This window comes from Panthera onca, chromosome A3 (genome assembly GCF_046562875.1).
Source record: "Panthera onca isolate mPanOnc1 chromosome A3, mPanOnc1 haplotype 2, whole genome shotgun sequence".
Taxonomy (NCBI): domain Eukaryota; kingdom Metazoa; phylum Chordata; class Mammalia; order Carnivora; family Felidae; genus Panthera; species Panthera onca.
In genome coordinates, this window is record NC_138341.1 from 74,393,570 (window position 1) to 74,414,711 (window position 21,142).

The following is a 21,142-nucleotide window of genomic DNA, read 5'->3' on the forward strand; positions in this document are numbered from 1 at the left end:
AGGCCCTCTTTCTGGATAAAACGCACTTTGAAAAAATTAAGCCCAGGACTGGACCTTAGATCCCATTTTGTATCAAAGAGTGATTTCCTCAGTAAACATTGAAAATGCCATGAGAGCCCAAGAAGAAACAGTCGGCCAGACATCTGTCAGGCTGGTGTCCCAAAGTGCATGCCTGGCAAGGGTTAAAAAGGAGTGTGCACAAACACTCCTCCTCTCTCATCCTGCCAGCATTAGGTTAGCAGCCTGTCTCACGCTCACTTTCCTCTTCTTTGCAGGACAGAAGGAAAGATGACACACAGTCAAACCTGCCTCTTTCAGGAAATCCTAAAGAAATCCTGTATCTTACAAAGCCTATGTTAGGTCCTAATGTGGGCAAGTTCAAAAGCCAGCCTGCCTGGGTTGAAATTCTAATTTCTCCATGTGCCAGCTCTGTACACTTAAATTATTTAAACCGCTCAGAGTGCTTTTTCTCATCTGCAAAATGGGACTAATAGAACTTATCCCACCAAGTTACTGTGAGGATTGGATATGATAATGTATGTGAAACCTTTACAACAGGTTTATCACAACTATAAGCAATCAATGTTAGCTTATATTAATAACAAATCTGAAAAAAAAAGATCCTGAGAGTAAAAATGTTACACAAGAGTACAGTTCAACCTATTTTCATAGAAAGGGAGGTATTAAACATAATACTTCTTATACATTACATAGGAAAAAAATCTAGAAATATAACAAAAATAACTATTATTCTTTTTGTAAAAAAAACTTTTAATGTTTATTTTTGAGAGAGAGAAAGAGAGAGACAGAATGTAACCAGGGGAGGGGCGGAGAGACAGGGAGACACAGAATCCAAAGCAGGCTCCAGGCTCTGAGCTATCAGCCCAGAGCCTAATGTGGGGCTCAAACTCCAAACTGTGTGATCATGACCTGAGCTGAAATTGGACACTTAACCGACTGAGCCACCCAGGCACCCCCCAAAATAAATATTATTCTTATAGTTGTAACATATATAGTGCTTACTATATTCCAGGAGCGGTTTTAAGCACTCCTACATTAGCTTCTTGAATTCTCACAATTGTCCTTAAAAATAGTACTGCTGTTGTGTTTAATTTATAGATGAGGAAACACATCCAGAGAGGTGAAGTAATTCACCTGCAGTCCTTGGGCAGGTTAAGTGCAGAAGTGGCTTTGTGCCAGGCTTTTATCCATCAGTGAAGTTAGTGGAGGGATTATTATTTTTTAGTACTTATCTGTATTTTCTTACGTTTCTATAAATAATCTGTACTGCTCGTTTAGTAAACAAGTTTTTAAAAAACTTCTTCTATTTATATATATATATATATATTTTTTTTAATGTTTGTTTTTGTGAGAGTGCGCCAGCAGGGCAGGGGCAGAGGGATGGATACAAAGAATCCAAAGCGGGCTCCACACTGACAGCAGCAAGCCCCAGGCGGGGCTCGAACTCACCAACTGAGGGATCATGCCCTAGCCGAAGTCAGATGCTTGATCGACTGAGCCACCCAGGGGCCCCCCAAAATTCTTTCATTTTTAAATAAACTGCCCAATGTAGTTAATAGTTCCCAAGGCCTCATCCGACCAGCTCCACCTTGCTCCCTCTGTCCTCCCATCTGAGACTTGCAGAGCCAGCCACGGCTTCTCCTTCTGTTTGGTTTTGCAGACTATTATCTGGACAGAAGATTGGTATCTGGGGATTCACAGAATGTTGACGTGTCTCTCCAACCCCTCCAGATTTGGGGCGGAGGCACTGTTTGGCTTTATAAGATGCTTCATTTTTAAAAAACAGAGAATCCAGCTCCCTGGATGGATTAAGCATCACATACTCAGACTACGGGAAGAATGTCCAACAGCTGTTGATAGGCAGGGAGAAGCTTCAGAAAAAGTGTGAAATGGGTTAGATAGTTATTTCCTGTCCCCTCTCCCTATTCTGTTTCCTTTACCAAACTCCTGTTTCCTTCGCTCCCCCTGCATCCATTCTCTGAGTCCTCACTCCATACCCTACCACCTGCACCCTCTCAGAACCTCAGGACCAGCTTGCTCCTGTATAAGAGTTTTAACAGCAGTCTGTGTATGAGTCCCTTCCACTTATATTTTAGTCCTGACCTCTGACTGTGGAGCAAAAGCAGTTGTTCAAGGCTTGCCAACATTTCAACATAGGGAAGGAGATTGGGAGGGGACAGGACGCTAAAACTGGACACATCACACCTGTCTGTCATGAGAGCAGGCAAGGGAGCGCTAGTGTCTTCAAGATGATGGATTCCACTCTCTAGCACCAACCCGTGGCTCCCCAACAAAAGCATCATCAGCACATGATCAGTATTAAGGCTTCTAGAGAAGCAATCCTGGGCAGAACAGATGGCCAGCACTGGCTGTGACATTCATGCCAACATCTGCATGCACAAAGCTTCCCTTTGCTACTGCCCCTTTCTTAGAGTGCGATAGACAAGGCAGAGAGGAAGAGCCAGAGGTAAGGAAAAAAAAAAAAAAAAAAAAAAAGGCTGGAGTCGATGCTCTGTCTGGCAATGGCATTCATGACTTGGGTCCTACCATGTTCCCTCAACCATGAAAATGTTTATTCACACCCCCTTTTGTGCCTCAAAACTGCACCAAGGACCTTACATATATGACCTTATTATAATTCTAATGACAATATGGTAGGTACTGTGGGCACAGTTTATACATGTCAAAACAAAGGCTCTGACATGATGTATAACTTGCCCACGGTCACAAAGTAAATGCCTGCTTAAGCCCTTGGAAAGCATGAAGTCAGTTGAGCAGACACTTAGAAGTCCTAAGACGCGCTGACGCTCTGTGTCTAATTCTGTCTTTACAACCTGCATGTGAGATGGGCAAGACAGGCATAACTCTTGCCCCCATTTCACAGATCTGGAAACTGAGGCCCGACCAGGCTAAGTTACTTACCTAGGACAATCGAGCTAATCAGTGGCGGAACTAGGGCTAGAACCCATCTCTTCCTAGGCCAATACTCTGTCCACTGCTCAATGGCAGGAGATAGTGGCTCTAGCAAGAAATAAAGAAACCGCAACATCTTAACATTTAGAAAAAGAAAGACGGAGAATCTCAGGCAGCCTCTTTTAAAAGTCATGAGCTACATGTTAGCTACCTTGTTTTTACAGTTGCACTCTGGGGCTAGTATAACTTTAATTAGATTATCTAGTTAACCTTGACACAGCCCAGGGATATCTGTTTAATGCTGACTCTTACAAGAACAAAAATGTGTAACGCTGCTCTCATTTAATTAGCAACACTGAAGAAGAAGCATAATTAATGATAAGTGTGAAGGTAAGACCTCCCTAATAGACACATCCACAGCCTACTTCAATTTGCCACAGGTTGAGCCTCTCAGCAAATGGAAAAAGGGGCTGGAAGTTAGGAGGGCTGGTGTTTTTGTTTGTCTGTATTTGTTTTATTTTTAATTTTTGTAAATGTTTATTTATTTTTGAGAGACAGAGATGGGCGGGGAGTGGGGGGTGCGCAGAGAGAGACAGAGACACAGAATTCAAAGCAGGCTCCAGACTCTGAGCTGTCAGCACAGAGCCCAACACGGGGCTTGAACTCACAAACTGCGAGATCATGACCTGAGCCGAAATTGGACGCTTAACTGACTGAGCCACCCAGGTGCCCCAACTGGTGTTTTAATATACTGGCCACAAGACTATCTGATACAGATGAAGAAATACATTCTCGGTGCCTTGATAGCCTCATCTGAAAAATGGAAGAGGTCTCATGTCTTATTTATTTGTCAGGATCAAAGGTGAGTGTACAAGGGTTGGAAGCGCTAGAAAGCTTCTCCACAAACAAAAACCATCATGACATCAGGCTAATCTGAGTGTCAGTCACAGAGTTTGGCCATAACAGCTGCTCTTCATCACCAAATCCACACTGTCCCAGGGCTGGAGGCATAACTGGGGGTCAAGCTGCTCTTGACCAGTTCACGTTATGTTGCTGAACCTTCTTTTTTTTTTTTTTTTTTAATTTTTTTTTAATGTTTATTTATTTTTGAGACAGAGAGAGACAGAGCATGAACGGGGGAGGGTCAAAGAGAGGGAGACACAGAATCCGAAACAGGCTCCAGGCTCTGAGCTGTCAGCACAGAGCCTGACTCGGGGCTCGAACTCACGGACCGTGAGATCATGACCTGAGCCGAAGTCGGCCACTTAACCGACTGAGCCACCCAGGCGCCCCTGTTGCTGAACCTTCTTAGGGCAAGGAGGCTTCATGTACTAAAATACTTGGCATTTTGTTTTCTCTCCCTAGATAGGTACTAGAATTACCTGCAATATAGACCAGCATTTTTTTTTTGTTCGTTTTTAATGACAATTCTAGACATGGCATGTTAGAATTCTCTGCTTTCTCATCATAAGATAGTTAAATAAGTTTTCCAAATCATCCGAAAAGACTCAAATTTATTTCTTACTCCAAATTGTTCTTTCTACGAAGTGCCCACTCCTGTCTTTCTTGGTGGCCCTCCTGCAACCACAGGGTGGTCCTGCAGAGTATTTGGTATCCAGAACGCACAACATAAACATGGGCCTGGTTAACTCTGTCCTCCTGCAGGCCCAGAAGCATTTACTGAACTCCACGCTGGACCTCGTGAAACTGCAGAGTGGGTAAGGTGCTCATTCCTTGTTTGCATGGAGCATGCAGTCCACATGCAGTCTCGTTAGGAGCCAACAGCTTGAAACACCTCCGTGAACCACAGGCAGTAAACAGTATAAGCGGTTAAGATAAGGAACCAGCTAGGATGAGCAGGGTCACAGAAAACTACTCAGGGAGGCAGGACTTCAGCAGATCCTAGAAGGATACATAATACCATCCTTACATGGCTTGAGGGTCAGAAACTGCTTCTGCCCCTCCCCCACCCATATATGTGCTATCTCATTTGATTCTCCAACAACCCTGAGGGATAGGAACTATTATCCCCACTTAATAGATGAAGAAGCAGAGATTTAGAGAGATTAAGTAACTTGATAAAAGACATTGTCTCCAAGGGAGTTCTTCTGGGTCCAAGATCAAAGATTTCCCCACTGGCAGTGGGGAAACTGCTGTTTATTGCACAGCTTTGACATGCTGTGTTAGATACTTTCCCACAAAGTGGATGTCCAGACACTGCAGGGAAAAGAGGTGGGTTAAAATTTGAAAAGGACACAGTGACATAAAGATTCTCTGTCCTTAAGTGAGTACCCACTCATTTGGGAAAAAGACCTGAAACCTCAGAAGGAGGATTAAGGGCACTATCCGTGTTCCTATTGGGTGTGAGAAGAAGGCAGGAGTCAGTGTGGTGGCCCTTCATGGGATGCAGCCTCCATCACTATGGGGTGGATTGTGGAGGGGGACTGCTGGAGGGGACCCGCTGGAGGCTGTGGGATGCAGCCTGCAGATACGTTTCTCTCCACGCTGCAGGGGAGGAACACGTTTCTATCATTTTTTTTTTTTTTTTGACATGTTAATACCTACAAGTTTATACTTACTCTCCCCAAGATGGAAACTCACATTCTGAAACATTTGATCCTGATCAAGGGAAGCAACCATGTAAGGACCAGGAAGCTAGTCAGAAAAGAAAACAAAACTGATGTAAAGCTTCAGTGGGTATATGCCACAACTCAGCCAGGAAAGACCTCTGTGTCCAGAGCTTTGCTCTCCAAAATGTCTCAACTTCTGGGTCATTGGTCCAAGCTTGGCTTAAGTCAATAATAGAACCATTATCAGCTCTTGGTCAAGACGATCCTGGTTGCTGACTTCCAGCTGAATACAGCCTGGTGTGGGGCCCCCAAGATGTCCCCACATGGCACCAGTAAGGCTGGTTGCTTAATTAGCTATCTTCTTCTGACCTTCAGGACTCCGTGCCTAATGTCTGTGGGCCACCAGGGGACCAAAACACTATGCCTGTTACCCTATAAGCAGGATGGATTTCAGCAGGTAGAGAGAGAGAGACTGAAGTTAATTAAGCCAGCTTGCATCAGTCTATTGGTTGGTGGTGAAATTCTTTGTTTTAAAAATGTTTATTTTTGAGAGGAGGGGAAGGGGGGAGGAGAGGGAGAGAGAGAGAGAGAGAGAGAGAGAGAGAGAGAGAGAGAGGGGGGGGGAGAGAATCCCAAGCAGGCTCCACGCTGAGCATGGAGCGTGATGCAGGGCTCAGTCCCACAATGCCAGGATCACCATCTGAGCCTAAATCAAGAGTTGGACACTCAACCAACTGAGCCACTACGTGCCCCGTTGGCAGCAAAATTCTAAGCTGTGCCAAACTGCAGGAGGTTGTGAACAGATGAAGGTCAAAAGCCTTTGGGAGGGCTCTCGTGACCCTTCCGTAAGGCTGTGTGGCCGCTGCACAAGGGCCGCCTGAAAGGGACGAAGAACAACAGCTTCAGGTCCCAGAGATCAGGACGAACCCCACACCCAGGGGTCGACAGCTGCATGGATGAAATCAGAGCAGAGCCAAAGCAAGTACTTCTCAATCTTGGCTGCTCACTTGAGTCACCAGAGGAGCCTTAAAGACTGATGCCTGGGTCCCCTCCCCCAGAGTCTGACTTAATAGACTGATTTAATGGTGTGGAGTCGGGGTATCAGGGATTTTAAAGCTTCCCGTGTGATTCTCATGTGCGCCCAGGCCTGGCAACCACTGTTGCAAAGCAGTCAGCTTAAAATAAAAAGGTTTTGGTTTTGGTTTTTGTGGAAGGAAAAGGAAATTGATATTTATTGCGCACTGGGGCAAGGTGCATTTCATGGACAATCTCATCTGATCCTTGGTTAAACTATGGGGCGATACTGGTACTGGTTTTTGCAGAGCAGTGATTCTCAACTTTGGCCTCCAGCAGAATCACCCGGGGGCTCACTAAACCACAAGCTTCTACACCTGCGATCACATGTCTTCAGAGGCCTGAAACCCATGTCTATTTCTGAAATTAACCACTGCTCTAAGTATTTGGGGTGGCCTTTTAGAATGAATTTCAGAGCCACAAAAGAAAAGCAGTTGTAACACTTCACAGAACATATTTCATTTTAAACCCTAAACAATATCATCCTGTTTGCCCGCCTCCTTTAATCACCAGATTTGGCTGTGGATGGATGTTGGTTGTTTGAAAGAATGAAATGTGCCCTCAGAGATAAGGCCTTGCCACAATTGAAGTTACTCAAAAGAATAGTCTTTAGCTCTACAGACAATTCTAAAGGAGTGGCAAAAATGTGCAGAAGAGGGTGGTATTCTCACGGCCAATTTTCTGGTGTATTCGGATGTTTGTCCAAAGGGAGCAGAAATTAGTATATGAATCTATAACAGAGGGGAGTAAAGGCATCAATGTTAATCAGTCAAAATAGAAGAAATTAAACTTGCAAACTCAGGAGGAACTGGGCATATCAGACAGACCTCCACAAGGGGGGGGGGGGCGGGGAACCACATTAATATAGCTTCACTATGCACACCTCTGGTGAGAGGCATGGGCTCTGCCCGAAAAGAAACCAAGCCTCACTGGGAGAGAAGACTAATACTATAGATTTGTGTATCGAAAGTCCTAAAACAGGGAATACCAAGAAGAGGTGAGGGCTAGAGTGGCTAAAACAGGAGTGGATGCTCCCACTCATCTCTTCCCTGAAGGACGAATCCTGGAGAGTGTCTCATACCTCAGCCTCCCAACCTCCCCTCCACTGGGGCCGAGCCCCTGACTCCCTGACCCACGTTGATGGTCTGTGTCCCTGGAGAGCGGGCCTGGACTGCATTCAGAGCTGACAGTAATGTCTGGGGCCCACCCAACATGGCCCTCTAATGGTCAATTCTGCTTAGGGCCCGCTGGAGATGCTTATCTCGTGGGCTTCTGGGCTCCAGGCAGCCTGGGAGAAGAGCAGCAGACCCAATTACCAAGCAGCCCCATAGGTATAGCCCATGTGGGGCTCCAGATGACCCAGCGCCTTATATAATCTGAGGACGTGTGCAGTCCCCAGCCCAGCTGGGAAAAGCCAGGCAGGCAGAGGAGTACCAGTGGTGAACTGTTGCCGTGCCTAGCTTCTCCGAGCCCAAGCCTTAGCGGGGTTTTCCTTATTCGACATATTATGAGCAACACCACTTTGTACCAATCACTACAGTTTGTAAAGCGCTTTATGAGCTAGTCTGTAAATCTCACCCAGTAGGATAGAAAGAGCAGGTACCATTATCCCCATTTGAGAGCTGAGGCAACTTGAAGTTCAGAAGGGGAGTATCAATGTGCGGAGCTGGAACAGGAGCCCTGAGCTCCGGGTTTTCCAAGGACACACGAACAGAGAGCCCCCTGCCAACCAGCACTAGACATGTCACACAACTGCAACAGACCTTCGTTATTCATTGCCATTCTATAACCTAGCTTATCTTAAATCATTTCCTTTTTAAAAAATGCTTTGGTGAAGATAAGGGTAATACACATTTAGTGTAGGCAACTTTAAAAGTTCAGAAAGGTATAAACAAAACGAATTGAGATTTTATTGGATTTATGGCTTCTTAATGGTTTATCACATTTTAAAGAATTCTTTAAAGATACTCATAACAGTCAGTCATATATTGTGTGGGTATATCACAATGCACTATGCTATTGTTGAGTTATGGTTTCTAATTTCTTGGTGTTATAAACACCACTAAGGTGACTCTGCATTAGGTGTTGCTTTCTAATTTATTTTTTATGATAAATGAGGACACGTATCAGCTGGCTCTCAGCTCCCCACAGCTGCCTCGCAGTGACTCCCCTGTGCAAGTTGAGGACTGGACAACATTAGCATTTCCAGGGCCATGACGGCTGCTATTGAAGGCAGGGTCTCGGGACAGGTGCCGCAGAGGGAGGTATCAGGGGCAGGAAGGTAGAAAGCGCACACCCTCTTGGCCACTTTCCCTGCCCAGTCTCAGAGGCCTCCTTTCTCTCTCTTGCCATATCCATGTTAACACAACTGAAGAGAGATGGCCAACTGAGTTGGAATTGGAGATCCCAGTTCTGTAAAGGCAGCCACTCTTGTTGGTCAGGAGGACCTCCTTCCCCATTGTATAAGTGTCTTTCCATCTACTCTGATCTCACCACAACCAATGTGTGGACAGAGAAGGCTCCGTGGCATCTGTACCCATGAGAAGGGGAGGAAAGCGAGTAGCTGCGGGGGGCATCAGCCTGGCTCTCCATGGTGCTCTCTGGTCTCTGATGCCTGCTACTGCCTGACCCTACACTGTGCAGACTCTAGCCGAGGGACTAATCAACCTCAGTGAGCTGAGATACTGTGGCTGCTGGTGCTACAGCATGAGATACTTGCTGTTGTAAAGGTCTCTCATCATACTGCCTCTGATTTAATCCTGAAACAATCCTATCAGGGAGGTATGGTATCATCCCCATTTTACACAGAAAGAAATAGGTTGCAAGGATGTTAAGTGACATGCCCGGTATCACCCAGTGATAGAGCCAGCACTCAAACCTGTCATTAAAAAAAATTTTTTTGTAAAGTTTACTTATTTTTGAGAGACAGAGCACAAGTGGGGGAGGGGCAGAGAGAGGAGGAGACACAGAATCCGAAGCCGGCTCCAGGCTCTGAGCTGTCAGCACAGAGTCTGACATGGGGCTTGAACTCACAAGCCATGAGATCATGACCTGAGCTGAAGTTGGATGCTTAACCGACTGAGCCACCCAGGCGCCCTTCAAACCTGTCATTTAATCATAAATCCTATTTCTCTTCATTGCATTGCCACCTTCTGGGAAATGCTCATAAGCAGATCCCTCTTGCAGGTTCAAATGGGTTAGCTGAGCTGGGTGTATTGGGGGTGAAGCCTTCCCTCTAAGGATACTTTATTAGATGAATTCTCGATCTGGGAAGGGATGTCCCCAAAAGAGACACCCTGGCCACCCTCTTGCCCTAGGTCAGCCCCTTTTAAGCCAGGCCCAGTGGGATATATTTTCTCTGCTTGGAGATGTCTGTGTTAAAAAAAAAAAAAAAAAAAAAAAAAAAAAAGTCCTTACTTTGCTAGCAGACTTTGCAGACACCACAGGTAAAGTGTTTCATTCTAATTTTTTCCTATTAAAAAACTTTTATTGATGTCTAATTGACCTAAGTTACATTTGTTTCAAGTACACAACAGAATGATTCTCTATCTGCACACACTGCAAAGTGATCACCACAATACGTCTGGTCCCCACACTATTTTCCTCGGGGCGACTTCCCTAGGCTTGAGACTATCTGTCCGCACTCAAGGGTCTTTCTCTAAAGCTTCTATCTGCCAGCAGCCCTTCTTCCCCTGGGTCCCACGGGCTTCCAACCGCATGATCTGGTGGTTTGGCTCAAGCCATTCTGCATGTGCAGCCATCCTGATCCTATACCGCTGCGTGCAGCTAAGAAAACTGAAGAAATGACACAGCAGAAAGACAAAGGAAAAAGTGCCTGAGATGAGATGTGAACGGATTCCCACGCATGAAGCATGCACTTTCTCTGGAGGGAGTCGGGAACAGCTTACCGTCAGTGACCCCAGCCTCTACAGACCAGCTCCTGGCCTTCCCTGTCCCACATCCCACCTGATACACATGCCCTTCATCCACCTGGCCTGCCTAAGTGACACCCATCTCTCGGGACCTCCCGCAGCCCATGTTCTCCGGGAAGGCCTCACCTCTGCAGACTTCTGCACATCCCGCATCAGAGATTCCGCACTGCATGATCCAGCCCTGGTATTTATTCTCTTCTTATATCACTTCTGTAGTCTTTGTCTCTCCCTCTAGACCACATATTCCCCAGGGAAAGGACCCATCACCTGTTCTTCTGGTGTCCTCTAAAGCATAAATAGTACAAAGTGGTACAAATTGGAGACAGTGGATAAAAAGCACTTGAGGGGCACCTGGGTGGCGCAGTCGGTTAAGCGTCCGACTTCAGCCAGGTCACGATCTCACGGTCCGTGAGTTCGAGCCCCGCGTCGGGCTCTGGGCTGATGGCTCGGAGCCTGGAGCCTGTTTCCGATTCTGTGTCTCCCTCTCTCTCTGTCCCTCCCCCGTTCATGCTCTGTCTCTCTCTGTCCCAAAAATAAAAATAAACGTTGAAAAAAAAATTTAAAAAAAAAAAAAAAAAAAAGCACTTGAATGATTTCTGTTCTGTGAATTCCTCAAAGTCTCTCACCGTTCTAGGTCTTTTGTAAGAATTCTAATCCAGTTCTCAATCAGAATAAAAGGTTTCCATCCAGGAAGAGCCACAGACAGATTCAAAGACGTGTGTGTGTGTGTGCGTGTGTGTGTGTGTGTGGGGGGGGGGGCGGCGCACACGTTTCCAACTCCTTGAATGAAACCTGGGGTCTGAACTAGTACTGCTGACAGCTGCCTGTGGGGTCCCACGCACCAGCACTTCTCAAACTTGACTGCGCACACAAGTCACCCCAGGATCTTGTTACAGTTTCTGACTCAGTAGGTCTGGGCTGGGGCCTGTGAGTCTGCATTTCTAGCAACCTTCCAGACGATGCTGATTCCACTGACCACACCCAGGGACACAACGGAGATGTCGATGTTGACAGGGTCAATGTTACCCTTGATGTCATCCTTATCCAAAGCCACCTAAAGTCTAACAAGTCAGATCTCTCTTCTGCCAGGAAGAAGCTCCCTCTCTTTTTATATTTTCTTACAGGATATTTCACTGGGCTCCACTTGGATGTCCCCGCTCTCCTTTGAGTACCCCCTCCCTCCATCATCTCATCCCCTTTTATTTCTTAAAACTCCTTCCCTAGGGGCCAGTCCAAGCCCAACCTCCCGCAGACGCTTCCCGGCCACCCTCACTCCCTTCTCCAAGGCGCTTCCTGCCTACATTACTCACTAGCTCTCATGAGAGGCCTCCCTGTCTTGCTGGCTTTTCTAAGCCAGAGCCCTGCTGCTAGAGCTGGACTGTAAGTACCTTGGTGCTTTTGCACGGAGAAGGGGCGCAGACACAACATTTACTTCTGTGCATCCTTCACGGGACCTTGGCCCAGGGCAGACACACTGGGTAAATATTTGCTAATTGACTCTAAGGACAATTCAAGCATGCCCTTTACTCTTCTCCTTTCCCTCTCAGGGCCGAAAGCAAAAGTGATCACAGCAGCCTTGGCCTCCAGCCCCAGCCCCGGGGCCTTGCCTCTCCCAGGAGCTGCAGCTGGGCCAGCTTAGATTTTGTGTAGTGCTCCGCAGCTCCTCTTCCCTTCAGTGAAGAGTTAAAGCACCGGGAAGGCTGCTTCCCACTTGGAAACCTCCATTTCCTCATGCAGCTTGAACAAGAGAACATCTATGGACGGAGGCTGAGCGAGCCAACTGCACAGGGAGTGAACTCACTCTGAATGGGGCTGTTCTAAGTCAGCCAAGTCAAGCCATTAAGATGCCAGCCCCAAGGCGCAGCCCCCAGCCTCACCTCTAGATATCCCCTCAGCTCTTCGGCACAAAGGATGAATGGTGAGCACAGAGCCTAGTGAAAGCAAGCTCTTTCATGAGCAGGGAAGCAGGGCTGGGTGCTGCAGAGTGGGTGCAAAAGTAGAACTCCTCCTCTCTCCCGCTCCCCCTCTTCACCACGCTGAACCAAATTAACCCCCGATGTACATGGAGTTGCCCAAACCACTGCTCCTCAAAAAGGCAACCGAGGGGAGGGGGTGAGTAATAACATTAGAGAAAATATGTGCAGTGCCAAAAATAATCACCGTGTCATGAGAAAACAGAACTGGGCCGCCTCTGGGGCCAGCGCTGGGCATAGGCAGGAAGGAGGGGGCAAAAATTCCCCTGGCAGTGTCGTCAGGCATTCTGGGTGAAAAAATTTAAAAAGCTATAACTGGAGTAGACAGTTGTCAGAAAGAACGCTCTTCTTGAAAAGAATATGATTTTAAAGGTCTGTTCTCTCCTATTTCAGACACTTTAATTTCAAAGAAAATAACATTTATTTAGTCTTTGAATCGGGACTGACGCTTGATCATATGCTAATAGTGAAATATCCCAGGATCTGCCTTACTAATCCCAATTTGACGCCAGAAATTCTGGTGCCTGGTATTTAAAGTATTTCAAAACAGAAATAGAAGGCGGGGGGGGGGGGGTGGTGGCGCACAGACAGAATCTCTTACTTTCTCCCCCCATCCCATAACGCCTTCTCTCCTCCCTATTTAAAAAAAGAAGAACATGGGGAACCTGGGTGGCTCAGTCAGTTAAACGTCCGACTTCGGCTCAGGTCATGATCTCACGGTTCGTGGATTTGAGCCCTGTGTCGGGCTCTGTGCTGACAGCTCAGAGCCTGGCGCCTGCTTCAGATTCTGTGTCTCCTTCTCTTTCTGCCCCTCCCCCACTCACACTCGCTCACGCGCGCGCTCTCTCTCTCTCTCTCTAAGATAAACATTAAAAAAAATTTTTTTAATACAAAAAAAAAAAAAAAAAAGAAGAAGAAGAATGCAATCAAAGATTAAGGAAAAAGAAAAGGAGAGAGAAAGGAACCCAAAGAAAACCTCGGGGACCCTTTCTGTCCTGGGCTTCAAGCCTATTTTCAGACTGTTACACAGTTGCATGTCCAGAGCTGTGGGATCTGATTCATGGCCAAACGCTAGTCCTTGCTTTCTTCCAATTCTGCCTGCCATACTACAATGAGAAGGGAGATGTTCATGCACATTATAGAAGCTACATTCCATTCCTTTGTAGAGAAGTCATCAAACGCCACGGGAAATGCCAAAGTCTTCCCCCAAGTTACTATCATGCTCTCAGATGATAATATTGAGCAATTTGGGAAATGGGGTTTTCTCCCCGGCAACAGCCTTTCCTCTCCACTCACTCAGCAAGTATTTATGAACCCCTCTTCATGTGCTCAGAATGGGAGCAGTAGAATGAAGCCTAGAATGACCACTCCTGGCCTCAGGGAGTTTGCAGAGAAGTGCAGGGTCAAGTCCTGAAGGGCTGGCCTGGCAATCAGCCACTGTGATGCCAGGCACCAGGAAAAAGTCTGCAAGGCTGAACAATACAGGGAAAGCTGGCTTCTGGAAGAGGGCTGCTGGAGCAGGGGGTACAGGGAGGCAATCGGTGGGCAGGAGGGATGACAAGGACAAAGATACTGCTGAAGAAATTTGGGGGCGGGGTGGCTGGGAGTCAGGAGACAGGCTGGAGCAGGTACCAGGCTGGAGAAGTCAGAGTGGGGAGATGCATTCATTCCACAAACACCACTGAGTATCCACAAGGTGCCAAGCACAGAGGAGGGCTTTCAACAACAAAACGACAGGGAAATAAAGTCTGATGATCAGATACCTGCCTACCCCACTGACTGGTAGTGTCTGAGGTGCCAGGTGGTGGGCAGGGCAGAACCCAACCTGGATCCCTTTTCTGCTGGATGTGCTTTTGCCACGCTGGACAGCAAGTATGAGAACCCCTCTTGGAAGTAATGCCAGGGGAAATGAGTCCCTTTATTAGGAGCTCTAAATATGGCAGCAAATTGTGGGCCACCACGGACTGGAGCCTTGGCTCAGCCCACAGAGACCTCAGCAAGGCATGCTTGCTAAACAGTAACTCATAACCGCTACCCATGGGACGAAAAACAAACTTCACTGAGGGTGAGCGGCTCTTCTGGCTCCAGTGGTGCTTTGTTTATTTTCAAAGACATCAGCCCCCATCTTCTGGCTGTTTCCCCTTGCTTCCTGATTGAGAAGAATACAATTCCAATCAGACCTCAGGGGAAGGAACAGCTCTCCAGTCCATTCCTCTTGCCCCCAGACCATTTCAGCATGTCACTGCCCTGTTTAAAAATGAGAGTGGCTCCCTACTGCCCTCCTGATGAAGCCCAAGCTCTAGACGTCCCTTGAGGTCACCTAGCCACGACCTTGCCTTCTCGTCTTTATTCCTGGAAGCCAGCAGCACCCTACCTGCTCCAGCCAGACCACGTTCCATACCGCCCCCCCATCACTGAGCACCCCTAACTGCCACCCAGTTATTTTTTTCCACCTGAAATGTGATCTTTACTCTCCTATATTCCAAACCCTGTACTTTCAGAACCACCTCTTCCATGGAGATTTTTCTGATCACTCTACCCAGCCCACCCTGATCCCCCACCGCTGTCCTGAACACATGGAGAGCTGATCAATACTTACCTGTAAGGTAGCATCACCTTATTGTTCCTTATCTTATGGGCCTTCTCTGATGGCAGAGGCAAATGTCCAAGTTCTTATGTACACACAGCCTAGCACTATACCTTACCCTCAAAATAAGAGTTTCATCTCTTTCAGATGGCAAGTTGGAGTGAAGGCCAAAGCAGCCAAGACCACCCCCCCCACCCCCCCCCCCCCACCCCCAGCTATAGGATCAGGACTGCAGATTTCTAATGCTTTGGTGCTTTCTGAGTAGAAAGGGGGTTAATAAAGAGGAACGATGGTGACTGTCTTCCTCACTAGGTTACCTAACATCCGATGACTCCTCACTGTCCCAGGAAACAGGTCTCCATACCCTGTCTTCATACTGAAGGTGCTGGCTGTGCCTGCTGTCCTCATCACAGGGGGTGTTCAGTGAGCCAAATGCCACTCAGCTTTCACTGACAATGTGCAAGCCTGGACAGAGGTGCCCCCCCCCCCCCCCCCGCACCAGATGAGACCGGGGAGGTTTCTGTCTCAGATCCCAGTTCCTTGGCACAACAGAACAATTTGCTGCCCAACACCACCCATCACCCAAAGCTTTTACGTCACATGTATGGATGCCCTTCTTGGAATCAGATTTTAAACAAAGAAGATGCCAGGGGTTGGCCAGGGTTCCACCCCTTTAGTGATGTAACTTGAGAAAATGGGCCAAGCCATCCCCCCGCCCCAAAAAAGCTTCTAAAGACAAAAATCCTAAGAGACAAAAACCAAACAAATTTAAAACCCAATGAATACCCTGGAGGTCAGCAAGAAGGGTTCAAGAAGGACCCACACTTTGGAATAAACATCCTCCATTAGCCCAAATGTCAGTGTTTAAAAATCTAGTCCCCAAACCTCAATCCCACCCCCTCAACACACACACCAGACCAGGAGGGGGTTAATAGAACCCAGCTGCTCCCCTTATCTGGCTAACCTGCTAATGGCAAATCTCTGCTACTGATATTTTATCAGTGATTTCTGCAGATCACTTTTATTAGAGATAATGTCATTTTTACTTCATTATCCAGCCCAGCAGTCAAAGAGAAAACAAGTTGCTATTTTTTTCTGTGAAACACCAGTTCCGTCCATTAATGATGACAGGTGACAGCAAACTGAAACTCTTTGGCCACAATTTTGGGCAAAAGACTGGGCAGTTAACCCTCTGTTTCCTGGGTGGAGCGGAGCACCCCAGAAGCCTCTTCCATCATGGCTACAGAGCCAAGGATGGTTTCTATGTTTCTGATGCCCATTACCCCGAATGCTCAAGAAGGGCCCATTGGTTTTGCCTCAGCCATCCTGCACGCTCAGTCCCAACTCGGCAGATAAAAATGATTGTATGACATCTGGGCAGGCGAGTGCAGCAGCACTGTTAATTCTACTTTGTAGAAAGTGATAATTAACATATGAGTCAGCAGCAGAGAAAGACTTTAAGCCCAGGGAAGAAACAGCCCCAGAGTCCCTGAGGCCTCAGAGGCCGGACAGTGTTCGATTAAATGATTTAGAAGATTAGCCCTAGTATAGGGAGACCTGATCGGAGGGTGGTTGTGTAACCCCCAGTGGCTCTTTAGAGTGGCTCTCAGCTATGCCTGGAATAGTCCCAACCAGGCCGCCAGCGTGTGGAAGGAAAAGGCCCATTCCTCCGGAATCAACTAAGAAATGTTCTTTTCTGTCCTACTGCTTACTTGTTTCTCCTAATTATTTTTTAAAATGCCAGATGCAGCTTTGAGTGACTTCTGATTGACTTACAGACTGGGACAAACCCATTTGTCCTATACCCGCTGCGGTGGGCCACACCCCACAACTCTGTAGCACCTGGAAGAAAGTTCTAAAGCAGCCAGAGGTGTCTACAAAGCCACTATTTACTTGGCTAAAACGGCAAGTACTCCTTTGCAGTTTAGCATTTTTGATAGAAGTGTGGCTCTCTGGAATTTAAGTCCCATCTGGCGTTTATGTTTGGCGAGCTTTTAGCTTTCATTAACTGAACATTTACTGAGTGTCCGCCCTGTGCCAGGCACTGGGGATACAGAAGGAAAGACAGGGCTCTGCCCTCAACCAGCTGGCAGTCTAGTGAGGGAGACAAATAAACAAACCACGGCCAGGTGGACCGCCTGGAATTTGGGGCTCAGACACCCCCTCTGTGACCCAGCAAGAGTCCCTCAGGTTTTTCTAAACCTCAGTGTCCTACAAAACAGTTACTCTAAAAGTGCTGGCCTCCTTGAGCTTTTGTGCGGAGTAACACATGTACATGTAGCCTCAATCCATGTCTGTGGCACACCGTGGGCTGGGCGGTGCTGAAGGTGCTGCTGCAGAAGTCAGCAGAGAGTGCTCTTGGGAGCACAGAAGGTGCCGTGACCCAAGGCAGGGAGAAGGGGAGCCTCACGGAGGGCTCTCTCAGTGAGACTGTGCGGATAAACAGGAGTTGGCCAGGACAAAGAAGTGGTAAAGGGGTCTCGAGAAGATGCAGCACAACAGGCCTGGGGAGGTCTAATAAGGAGGTGCTTGGCTCAGGTTTTTAGGAGCACAGGCCTTACCAATCGGGGCTGGCTTCCAGAACAATGTTTGGGACCGTCCCTCCCAAGGTGTCCCAAGGTGCCCTCGGCCAGAGGCAGAATCCTGGGTCCGCTGGAACATGGGGCAACCCTGTTGTGGCATTTCTTCTATTTTTGCATTCCTCGTGTTTTGACAATGAGATGATTGTGTGGATATTACAAGAGGTGATTATCTCCATGGGCGCTGAGCCTGTTTTAGTGCAAAGACTTTGCCTTGCCAGAGCCAAGACTTCTGAGGTCACCGCTGAGTTGCCAGTTCTAGAGAACCTCCGACAAACCTCAAGGCCACCAGGGAAACTGCTCTTTGCAGGATGGCTTATTTTAAAAGATAAGCCATGCTACACAGGTGTTGGATAGGAGACAGTCTGTGCAGGGGACAGTTTCAATTCAGGGTGGCACACTAAACATCTTCGTGTGCCTAGCTTTGTGTGCAAGGAATTGAGGGAAGAAAGAAGTACCCTCTGCCGTGAGGCAGTAACTGCACAGAAACGGTCATCTGTTCAGGCGCCTGGGTGGCTCAGTCAGTTAAAGCATCCGACTTTGGCTCAGGTCATGATCTCGTGGTTTGTGGGTTCGAGCCCAGCATCCGACTCTGCGCTGACAGCTCAGAGCCTGGAGCCTGCTTTGGATTGTGTCTCCCTCTCTCTCTGCCCCTCCCCAACTCACATGCGCACACACTCTCTCTCAAAAATAAATAATATTAAAAAAATTAAAAAAAAAAAAAGAAATGGTCATCTGCACTTCTGGATTCCATAAATTAGGATTTCACCCCAGATTTCTGTGGACTGGGAGTGTTCAGTACAGCTCACATCAAAGGAGTGGTGAGCACTGAGCTTGTTTGACTCTTGCGTGATCAAAAGCATTAAGGTGAAACACTGGAGGAAAAGTTTTAAGAAAAGGGAAACGATGAAAATATTCCTGTTTTTTCTACATGTTACAACAAGCAGGGAAGCACATATGTTCCGGGACCTCAATCAAAATATGGTCAGCAGTTACACATTCTTAGTTGGATTTAAGTCACTGTGAATGATTCATCTTGATGCCTATAAGTGAACTTCCTGGCTGTGAAGGGATGGCTGGGGAAATTAAAATGTATACTATCCCATTAAGAAGCAGGCAGAGGCTATCCAGATAGCCAGTGGTGCTTTTAGCTTTAGGGAAAGTTTTTTTTTTTTAATGAAAAATCTTACTATTCTTAAAATTTTCTTAGAGATAGAAATAGGGATGAGCACAGGCCAATGAACAAGCAAGTCTCCAGGGAAAAAAAACTTGCTATATAGAGGGAGGGCTCCTGACTCCTATTGCTTTTAGCTGCCAGCTTCCCTTGAGTATCTTCCTGTTCTGCAGAATAACCTCCATGCTCCTCTCCTGCCTTGTAAGGATCCAGAGTAGAGGCTGAGTCCCAGGAAAGAAGGAGCATTCTAGAAACGGTACCTCCTGTCCTGATGTTGCCTAGCACCCAGATGATGATGCCCAAACCAGCATCCCCAGCCAGAGGTCTCCACTTTAGGACAGGGTCTAATCACCCAGGAAGGATTTCTGGAACTGCCCTTATTAAGGAAATGTAATATGTAACTTGACTTAAAAAATCCAGGAAGCTCTAACACTCTATCAAGTTCTTAAGACGTTTTCTTTCCTCCATAATCCTTGGCCAAGTTCAAAGGTGAGCACTTTCCCAGAGGCTTATTAGGAATAATGTTTATTTCACATATTTGGGGTTGCAAAGTTTGATTCCATCTTGCTTATTTGGGAAAAAATAACTTTTTTTATGAAAGGAAGGGAGGGGGTGGGGGATGAGCCAAGGGTAAAATTTGGGAGAGAAGAAAGGTGCTTAGAATACTGGCCTGGAGGGCAGGCTCAAGTTCTGAACATTTTTTATCTCTGATTTTCTCTGAAGGGTCGTAAGGCCAGCTCACTGTACCCTTCACTCTTCTGAACCTGTGTGACCGCACCTGTCCTCCCTATCTTTGTGGCTGCTTGTGTCAACGGGTGCTCTGATGGCAAATGTAATACAAGCTTGTGCCTTCACAGAGGGTGCTATATAAATAAAGTGAACTGACAGGGATTACCAAGATTTCTGGGTTCTTTACCGTGAAAGGAATTCAGCAGAAAGCTGTGTGTGAGGGTTTGTGGTCTGTGCATCTGAAGCCAGGGTGTCACAACTGGCCTATTGAGCCAGGCCATCACTGACGGCTTGGGGCGGGGGGGGGGTTGGGGAGCAGAAGTTCTCAGTGACCGAGGGAGGCCAGGGAGTTCATTCTTGAAACTCATCTGTCATATCCACTTCATATCCATCCCCCAGGATAAAGCGCCAGATCTAACTGGCCCTGCCACCTCCCATGTTTGGTTAGTGAGGAGGAAGTATGGGAGTGCGAGTAGGGGGGATACAAATACTTGATGCCTCTACCCATCTTATCTGCTGACTTGGCCTCTACTTGTTCCTCAAGCCCCCAGCTCACCCCTCCAAGGACATTCCCCCACATTCCCTGGCTGGGGTGACCTCTCTTTTGTCTGCACCACTCTTTTGTCACACGGCGGTCTTTGCCAAGTATTGTTAAGTCTCTTGTCACCTTTGTAGGTCAGGGGCACTCAAGGCCCAGTCTGCATATCTACCTTGAGGAACTATGGGATAGTCAGGCTGCAGGAGAAATTGGAGGCTATTGCCAAGTTTCCTCAAAACCTAAGTTCCAACACTGCTGGGCAGAGGTGGGGAAGCCTCAGGGAGCAGGTGGACTCATCTCTGATAAGGATGGTTCAGTAGGCATGAGGTAAAACCGAGCTCTGACAAAGCTGGGGCTGGAGGGCTCTGCAGAGCTGCCTCTGAGCGCTGCCCTCTAGAGGAGGGGCTGAGAACACCACCAGGATGCCCGGGGCCGTTCGAAGCCTCGGGAGGGCACAGCGCTGGGCTTTTTTCCCACAAGTCGTGCAACACATGATTGCTTTATGCCTACTTTGTGCCAGCTGCTATGTTCTACCGGAATGATTGTCTAAGAAGATCTGGAAAACCAGTGAGTTTTCTAGACTTTGTCCCTCTCCATCCTGATGTGTAACCCTGGTCTTGCTACAGTTCTACTTTAAATATGAATACAGTGTTCCAAGCTGAAGAATCCTGGGATTTGATCAACTGGTCTGAGGTGCCGTCTACAGTCTTTGTGTTGGATTTATGGCTGCTACAAATCTCCTGACTGCTCTGGTCCCCTTGATATTCTCTATTCCTATTGTCTTACCACCCCTACCACCAAGATTTAAATTTCTAATATTCTCTCACTCTCTAATTTTCTCCTGAATATTAATGTCCTCTCTCCTCTTAGATTATAGCTCCTTGAGGGCTGGGGCCATATATTCTATTTTTTCTCTCTCCCACCATGCTCAGCACAGTACTGGGACCAGCACACCACTGGCACTGAATGTACACTCAATCACAGAACAACAGCATTTTAGAGTACACACGATGTTAGCATGTATCTAGTCGGATCAGGTCCCTCTGATGGAC

General features: G+C 47.2%; 1 protein-coding gene across 1 annotated transcript in view; it reads right to left on the reverse strand.

Annotated features, from left to right (window-relative positions):
* EPAS1 (endothelial PAS domain protein 1) overlaps window positions 1-21,142 on the reverse strand; it is an 84,258-nt gene that overhangs the window by 36,469 nt on the left and 26,647 nt on the right. The window lies entirely within an intron of this gene.